The sequence below is a fragment of the Aythya ferina genome (assembly GCF_964211825.1).
Source record: "Aythya ferina genome assembly, chromosome: 1".
Classification (NCBI taxonomy): domain Eukaryota; kingdom Metazoa; phylum Chordata; class Aves; order Anseriformes; family Anatidae; genus Aythya; species Aythya ferina.
This window is the reverse complement of record NC_140296.1, coordinates 180,033,326-180,040,825: the sequence shown is the minus strand read 5'-3', so window position 1 is coordinate 180,040,825 and position 7,500 is coordinate 180,033,326. Positions and strand designations below refer to the sequence as shown.

Here is a 7,500-nt window from a genome sequence, read left to right as displayed (position 1 = left end):
TTTAGTGAATTATGTTTGGCTTTCATTTCCCAGTAGAAATTTTTCTTGTGATGATCAAAAGGTAAATTGCAAACTACTACATGGTCTTTTGTGTGCTACCTACATAATATCTAACTATTACTTTTCAAAGAAACATTGATGTAAGAACGGACAATATATATATATATATATATATATATATATATTTACACATGATATCTTACTATAAAAATCATATGACTGAGTTTATAGCACTTACCTAAGAGCCTGATGTCATCTTCTCAATTCATTAATACAGAAATCAGGACTGCACTAAAGAGTCTGTGCTAAAGGAACAAATCCAAGATCATCTTATGAGAATAGAATTAGAAAGATTAAGAAAGTAATATGATTTTTCTTCTTAAATAGGAGTAATTTCAAAGGAGATGTTAACTCTTTCATGTCTGAAACTTTCTTACTAGCAAGAGGAAGAACTGAAGGAATCAGATTCAAAGACAATTTAATGTATCTGTAAGTCTGACAACACTGCTGATACAGTTTAATTGAAGACTAATTGGAACTAAGAAGGCTAGTTATTTTGTCAACTGCACATATATTAGTTCCAGTCATTTTTAATCCGATGTAACGGTGATAAAGAGTCTAACTTACTTTGTTTAGTTAATAACATTAGGCCAGAAAGGATCACCTAGTCATTTCATGTTACTCAATACACTGCTAATATAAACAATGTCTAATTACACTGATGACATACTTCCATGAAATGACCAATTAGAACATTTACTGATTCTAAATGTTCACTATTAGACACATTTCCACAGGCTTTCTGTGGATGGTATTAATAAATTCTACTCCAGATGGTAGGAAGCGCAAGGACAGAATGCATGGGGAAAAAGTTCTTTCTAGATAGCACGAAGATTAACAGTGTATTAGGAACTGTTATGTTCCAGAAAGGCTTCCCCTCCCCACAAATATTTAAAATGAAAATACACTTTTTCATATTCTCTAGGAGCATGCAATTTTGCATGTTTGTACACTCTTTTTGCTGAATCAAGCAGATCATACCACATGTTCAAGACTAAAGGAACTATGTTAGCATTTTTATACTTAGATAATTTTTAGTGTTTTGTATTAGCTTTAAAAATCGATTTATTGACTATGATCTGTAGTTGGCGTGAATAATACAGAGATGTTTCTTTATTTTTGTTACTTTACTGATGAGTCAGTAACTGCCCCCTGAAAACATCAGTCCAGCATGTATCAACGTTTTATGAAATGGCACAATATGACAATAAAATGAAAGCAGAAAAATAGAATACATAAAAACAATCTCTGACTTTTCTAAAGAAAAATTGCTGACACTGTAAAAATTGCAATTTTAATAAAAGGATGTTTATTCCTTATGTAATCATACTAATAAATAAATAAATAAATCCCAGTTTTGTTAAAGTAAATAACAGCAGATCAGTATGTTCATTACCAAATCTAATTAACATGAGGTATTAGAAATACTGGAAACAGTGAGACAGTTATCTGAACAATTTAATAAATAAACAAATGTACTTTTAGAAGTACATTGAAATCAATGCATATAATACACCCAAATAAAAATTTGAAACTGCAAAGCTCTCTGAAAGTTTTGATATCAGTAGTTGCTTTACAGGTGTCTAAAATGCTTGGCTGCTACATATGTCTAAAATGGGTAAGGTCTCAATCCTTTTCCCACATAAATGAGCACAAACGTTATCATTTAATTCAGTGGGTTAGTATCAGGTGTTTTTCCTGCTTGTGTTAGCTGATGCTATTTTTATTCTACTTACATGAAAGCTTTTATTGGCATAAAAATCAGTAGGATGACCTACAGATCTGACCACTAAGAATTGTTTGAGAGAATTAAAATATAACTTAAAAACTACAGCATGTAAATAATTACAATTTGTTAAAAATAAAATTAACAAGTGTTCTTTTAAATTAATTGGTATTTTCTAAATGTGTGCTACATTGCTTTATACAGGATATTTAAAAATGAAATATATGCTAAACTTTGTCTTGTTGTAATTAGATTAATAAAAGAGAGTAATTAAAAGACTCTTACATTTTTTCTAAGAGCTAGAAATTATTAAAGTATCCAGAAAAGAATCTAAGCTTTTATTTAAAAAATCATTCTTTGAGCTGAATTGCAATAAATCAATAACAATGTTATTGTTCAATAGGTAATAACTGTCTTCATATAAACTGAAAATATTGTTTGGGATGATTAATATACAATGCAGCATTATGCATTTGGGAGTGTCGATGCATAATTTTTAGTCCTAATGTTATTATGTAATTGAGAGAACATGTTCATTTGCCCTAATAACTACTAAGATGCACTTAATAAAATGAAATGTAATAATACTTGTAATTTAATCTATTCATGGAAGTAATTTTAAAAGTCTACCATTCTCTTTAATGTGGATAACATTCATAATTTATAAAGTGTTGTGATGTAGAATTGACAATGCCATTGTTTTTTACACTTTGAGATGATTCTGCAGCCTTCATTATCTGCATACCAACCTCAGGATTATCAAGGGCAAACAAAAGATAATTAACACCAGAAACAGGCAAATGCAGGAGCTACTGAGTGAGGTTTCTCATTTAATGCAGAACCTTTGAAAACCGGGAAAAGGAATAACTACTTAAAACCTTTTCCTCTCCCCCCCTTCCTCTGCCCCTGAAAACTATTTCAATGTTTTCTTCTCTTCATTTTCAAATATCAGGGTTGTGGGGTTTTTTTTGCTATAAATATTGCTATGTTCACCCTCATATGAATCATAAGTATTATTTCAAAGTACCAAGTGTTAATTTTCTGCTGTGTATTTTTGTCTAGAACAACAGAGAGGCTATTATGGTATGGATATTCAGAATCTATTGTTTCATTTGTGTGTAAAAAGTCACTATTTCTCCGTGCCTTATTAGACAGTGCTCTAAGATAGGGGCAAAAATGTCTTCTTCACTGAGGTGTTTTTTAACAATAAGGTATTTAATAAGGTATATTTTTATTTGCTAAGAGCTTGTGTGACTGCCTATGGTACTTTTATATGTACTCACAGCAAAACAATAAAGGTTTACTAAATGCTGATATAGGTCCAAGACAATATATTTCAAATAGAGAGGATCTCTAAAACTTTTTTCTTTTTCTTTTCCCTCAAAGAATCCTGGCTATGATCCTGCATTGCACTCTAAAAGGTTTGCCATATAACTAACCATTTCAGAAAATAATCAGTGAAGATCCTCCATGAAAAGAACCTTTTGAATACTGGGTAAAGAAGCATTGTATCATTAGACTTATCTGTGAATGAACATTCTTCTACAAATAGTTCAGGAAAAGTCATTTTACAAATGGAAATATAGGACAGTGACATTCAGAGTTTCATACAATTTACAGATGTTGATGACAGTCCAAATTCCCGCCCCTTACTTACATAAGAAATTCTTATTACAAGGGAATGTGATTATTAGCCTATGAACCATCCATGAAAGAGTCAGCCATTTGTGCTTAAATGGCATGATGTATTACCATATATTACCACTTTTTACACTTTTGAACTGAAAATACCTGATAAGTAACTGATCCTAAAATTATATGCAAACAGAGGGAGCTTGCTTTTAGTCCAGTGCAGCAGGCTGACAGCACTGTGGGAGGATGGGGAGTAACATATTAAGATTCCAGTTTCATGAGATTAATTTTCTTCCAAGATATGGTGCCAGTTATATCTATGACAGTACCATCATTGTCAGGGTCATCCCTCTTTTCTGCTGCCCTGACAAGAACCGCTCTATCCTGCATGCCCACATTGGGCAGTGAAAGGCATGAGGAAGTGAATGTGATGGGCCCTGTTCTGCATCTCAGTAGGACAGCAGTGGTAGGGACATGCTGAAATCAAGGCCTAGTGCTCTCTTCAATTCGTGGTTTGATTCTCACAGATAGACAGGTCAGAGTACTTAAGTACCTAAAATCACACAGACATCTATAAGGACTTCCAGGCATGAAGTTGTCAATATTTGTATCTTTGCTACCTGGATGCTATCTACATAATTCTGAAGCACAGGACTACAAACTCTTTTCACTCTTAGTTGAAAAGCTTGGGAATTTGAAATAACTTAAAAATCAAGATGATAAAACTCCTAAGTGTTATGGGTAATTCTTTTTTCTTATTAAAATTCATATTTTAAGGATATGGGCTTCAGTTCTACAAATATTTATATAAAAGCTTTTTAACCTAAGGTCTTTAAAAAGAAATGTACCATGGCTGGACAAGATAACGCGTCCCTTTGATGTAATAGAGAATAGCAGTTCCTTCATGTAATTTTATTTATTTAAAGTCCTCCCCCCCGCCCCCCCACCTCACTGCCCCTTCATTGAACTAATCTTCTATTTAGCTCCCCTTGCCCTGCAGGAAAACAAGGCATACTCTTCCAGCTTCCTTTAAATACATTTCATGGAATACAATACCTTTTTTTATTTACATATGGGAAAACACAAAGTTGCAGCTTGATCATCAGGTGACAGAGAAATAGTACATGATACCAGGCAATGTCAGAGGACATTCAAATCTTCCATAACAATCACTACTATCTATACATCCACACCTGTCTCCTGAAACAGGCAAGGCAATGCCTGTGTAGACAGTCAACAGAGTAGATAATGTAGAGCTTTTCCATTACAGAGACACTCTGCTTCCACACCTTATCCTGATAATAATGGCAATAATGACCACAAAAATAAAACTTATTTCCTAATTTTTGCATATATTATAAGACTCGTTCTCAAAACTTGTTTCTAGAGCTACCCTGCACAATTTTCTGAACTTCTTTTGTGTGTCTGTGGTGTTCAGAGTTTTATTTTACAAGCTTACTATAGACTATAATTTTCAGAGATTTGTATGTAGTAAGGAAGGAAGAATACTGAATGCTTATCAGCTGCAGTGAGCTAAAATAGCATACACTTCTTATTTACATATTTTTAAGGTTTGCATTGCATTTAACATTATATCCATGCTATGCACGCACATTTTCTACATATTTATTTTACCAAGAGATGCGTTTTGGAAATTTATGTTGTTCTTTCCGGACTGGCACAGTAGTTAAAAGACACATCAATTTAGTCTGTGTGCACAGTTCCCACCTGTGTCAAGGGGAATTTTGTGATGAACTGAGAACAACAGACAATTATATAATAAAATGCAGGTATTTAAAGATGTGCTAATAACAGAACACAATAATACTATCATGCACGTGTGTGCACGTGCATGTGCATGAACCAGAGTTTGTCAGAATTTGGAAACTTAGGTGATATTACTGATATTACTAAAACTACTCTTATTATGTACTATATCCCTTATGAGAGGAAACATGACTGTCTTTTCAGCTGCTGAGTTCCTGTCACTTCATATAACTTACCGAACTGATGAACTGCTTTAGCTGTGTAGAGGCTCACATGCTATGATCTATTATAATTTAAAGTGGATTTAATCCACTATTATAATATATCTATTATAATTTAAAGTGTTCATTCTTACAACTGCATACTTATTACGAGCTTTATGATACACCTTCAGGTAGAACCATCTTACTGCCATATGTTGCTCCATGGCAAACTGGCCAGTTCCAGAGTTGTAGACTCCACACAGACAAAGACGTGGTGAAGGTGAAGGGCCTAGAGGGGAAGACATATGAGGAGCAGCTGAGGGCACTGGGCCTGTTCAGCCTGGAGAAGAGGAGGCTGAGGGGGGACCTCATCGTGGTCTACAACTTCCTTGCGAAGGGGAGTTGGGAGGCAGGTGACCTATTCTCTGCAAACACCAGTGATAGGACCCACAAGAATGGTGTTAAGCTGAGGCAGGGGAAGTTTAGGCTCGACATCAGGAAGAGGTTTTTCATCGAGAGGGTGGTTGCACACTGGAACAGGCTCCCCAGGGCTGTAGTCACTGCACCAAGGCTGTCTGAATTTAAAAAGTGATTGGACTGTGCACTTAGACACATGGTCTAAAATTTTGGGTAGACCTGCGTGGTGCCAGAAGTTGGACTTGATGATTCTTATGGGTCCTTCCAATTCAGGATATTCTATGATTCTATTATATGATTCTTTGACCTTGGAGCAACAGAGCTTTGTCAGACCAGAAGTTTCTACAACCAGGCAGGATGCCTGCAAAGGGAACTATTTCATTCTGCATATGAGTGACAATGAGCTCCATTTAGGCCTATATCTGCAGTAAAGTACCTGGAATTCTTGGGAGAAGACAAAGTTAAACAAGTTTGACAGTAAGTCCCTAAAGTTTCAAATAAACAAGTTAACAAGTCTATCAAATAAACAAATGGCTTATATATACAATATATTGGATGCAGATTGATTTTTCTCCCTGAAAGTGCATGCATCACAGATATATACACCCTTCAAATTTGTTGCCTAATGATAGCAGATTATAACTGTCAGAAAATAAATGAATAAACAAACAAACAAATAAATAAATAAATAAAAGTAATGATTAAAAAGCCTTTGCGCTATATTAAAACTCAGTGGTCACCTTCCAGAATCTAATTAAGGAAGATCACTTCAAGGTAGGTTACACATGACAAGGAAACACCATTTCCCAACATTACCACCTAAGCTTCACCTGATGTTTATGGTGATCAGAAGGATCACAGTCCTGCAGCACCTCAGAAATCCAGTTTGACACCTGTAGGAGGCTCCTCACACCACAGACATTTTTGGAGGTATTCGGTGCTCATGTCCTGGCAATGCCATGACTGCTTTCCTGGATGGGCTCTTGCTGCATGTAATATTATCACTGCTTCAAATACCGTTCAGATTCTCCTGTCTTCAGCTTGGATATCCATCTTGGAACACATCTGAAGTATGGGGTCAGCTTTGATATATGGTATTCCTTGTGTTGCAAATAATAACTTACAACAATCAGAAAGAAAAAAAAAAAAAAAAAAGTAAAAAAAAAAAAAAAAGTATACTTTTCCTTTGATTTTCCTGGATAAAGTTGTGCTTCTGATACTTCAATGGACTTATTGCTTGAATAATTTCAATGTGCCAGATTTCCAAAATGCTTACCCAATGACCATAACTGCCAAATACATGTATATGCAGTAACTGCAGGAACAAAGAAGTGGATATGTAATCTGCCTGTGTGTGCAATTACAGTAACAGTTGTTCGTACATGTTGCATGAATGTAGTTTTATGTATGCAATTATGGAAATCAAAGCCTGAGCTTGTACTGAGAAATGTAGATACCTCCCTAACTGAAACCTATGCCAGCTCTACTCTTTACTTCCAACTGACTGAAGAGCTTTTAAAACTCTTTTTGTTTAAAACTCTGTTTTTGATTCTTCTAGCTGTCCATGCACACTGTGTCATAACATTATTCAATTGATCTACAGTTGTGAGGGCCAAAGGGGATCTCTAGAGAGAAGGAGAATAATTGGCCAAGTTTATCAGTCATGCCAGATAAACTTCTACAACTCAAAGTGAA

At 34.8% G+C, this 7,500-nt stretch overlaps 1 long non-coding RNA gene across 1 annotated transcript in view; it reads right to left on the bottom strand.

Annotated features, from left to right (window-relative positions):
• LOC311436518 overlaps positions 1–7,500 on the bottom strand; it is an 18,881-nt gene that overhangs the window by 6,027 nt on the left and 5,354 nt on the right. Inside the window, exon 2 of the long non-coding RNA XR_014692907.1 lies at positions 239–305. This is a non-coding gene — a long non-coding RNA (uncharacterized lncRNA). The remainder of the gene's footprint in view (positions 1–238; positions 306–7,500) is intronic.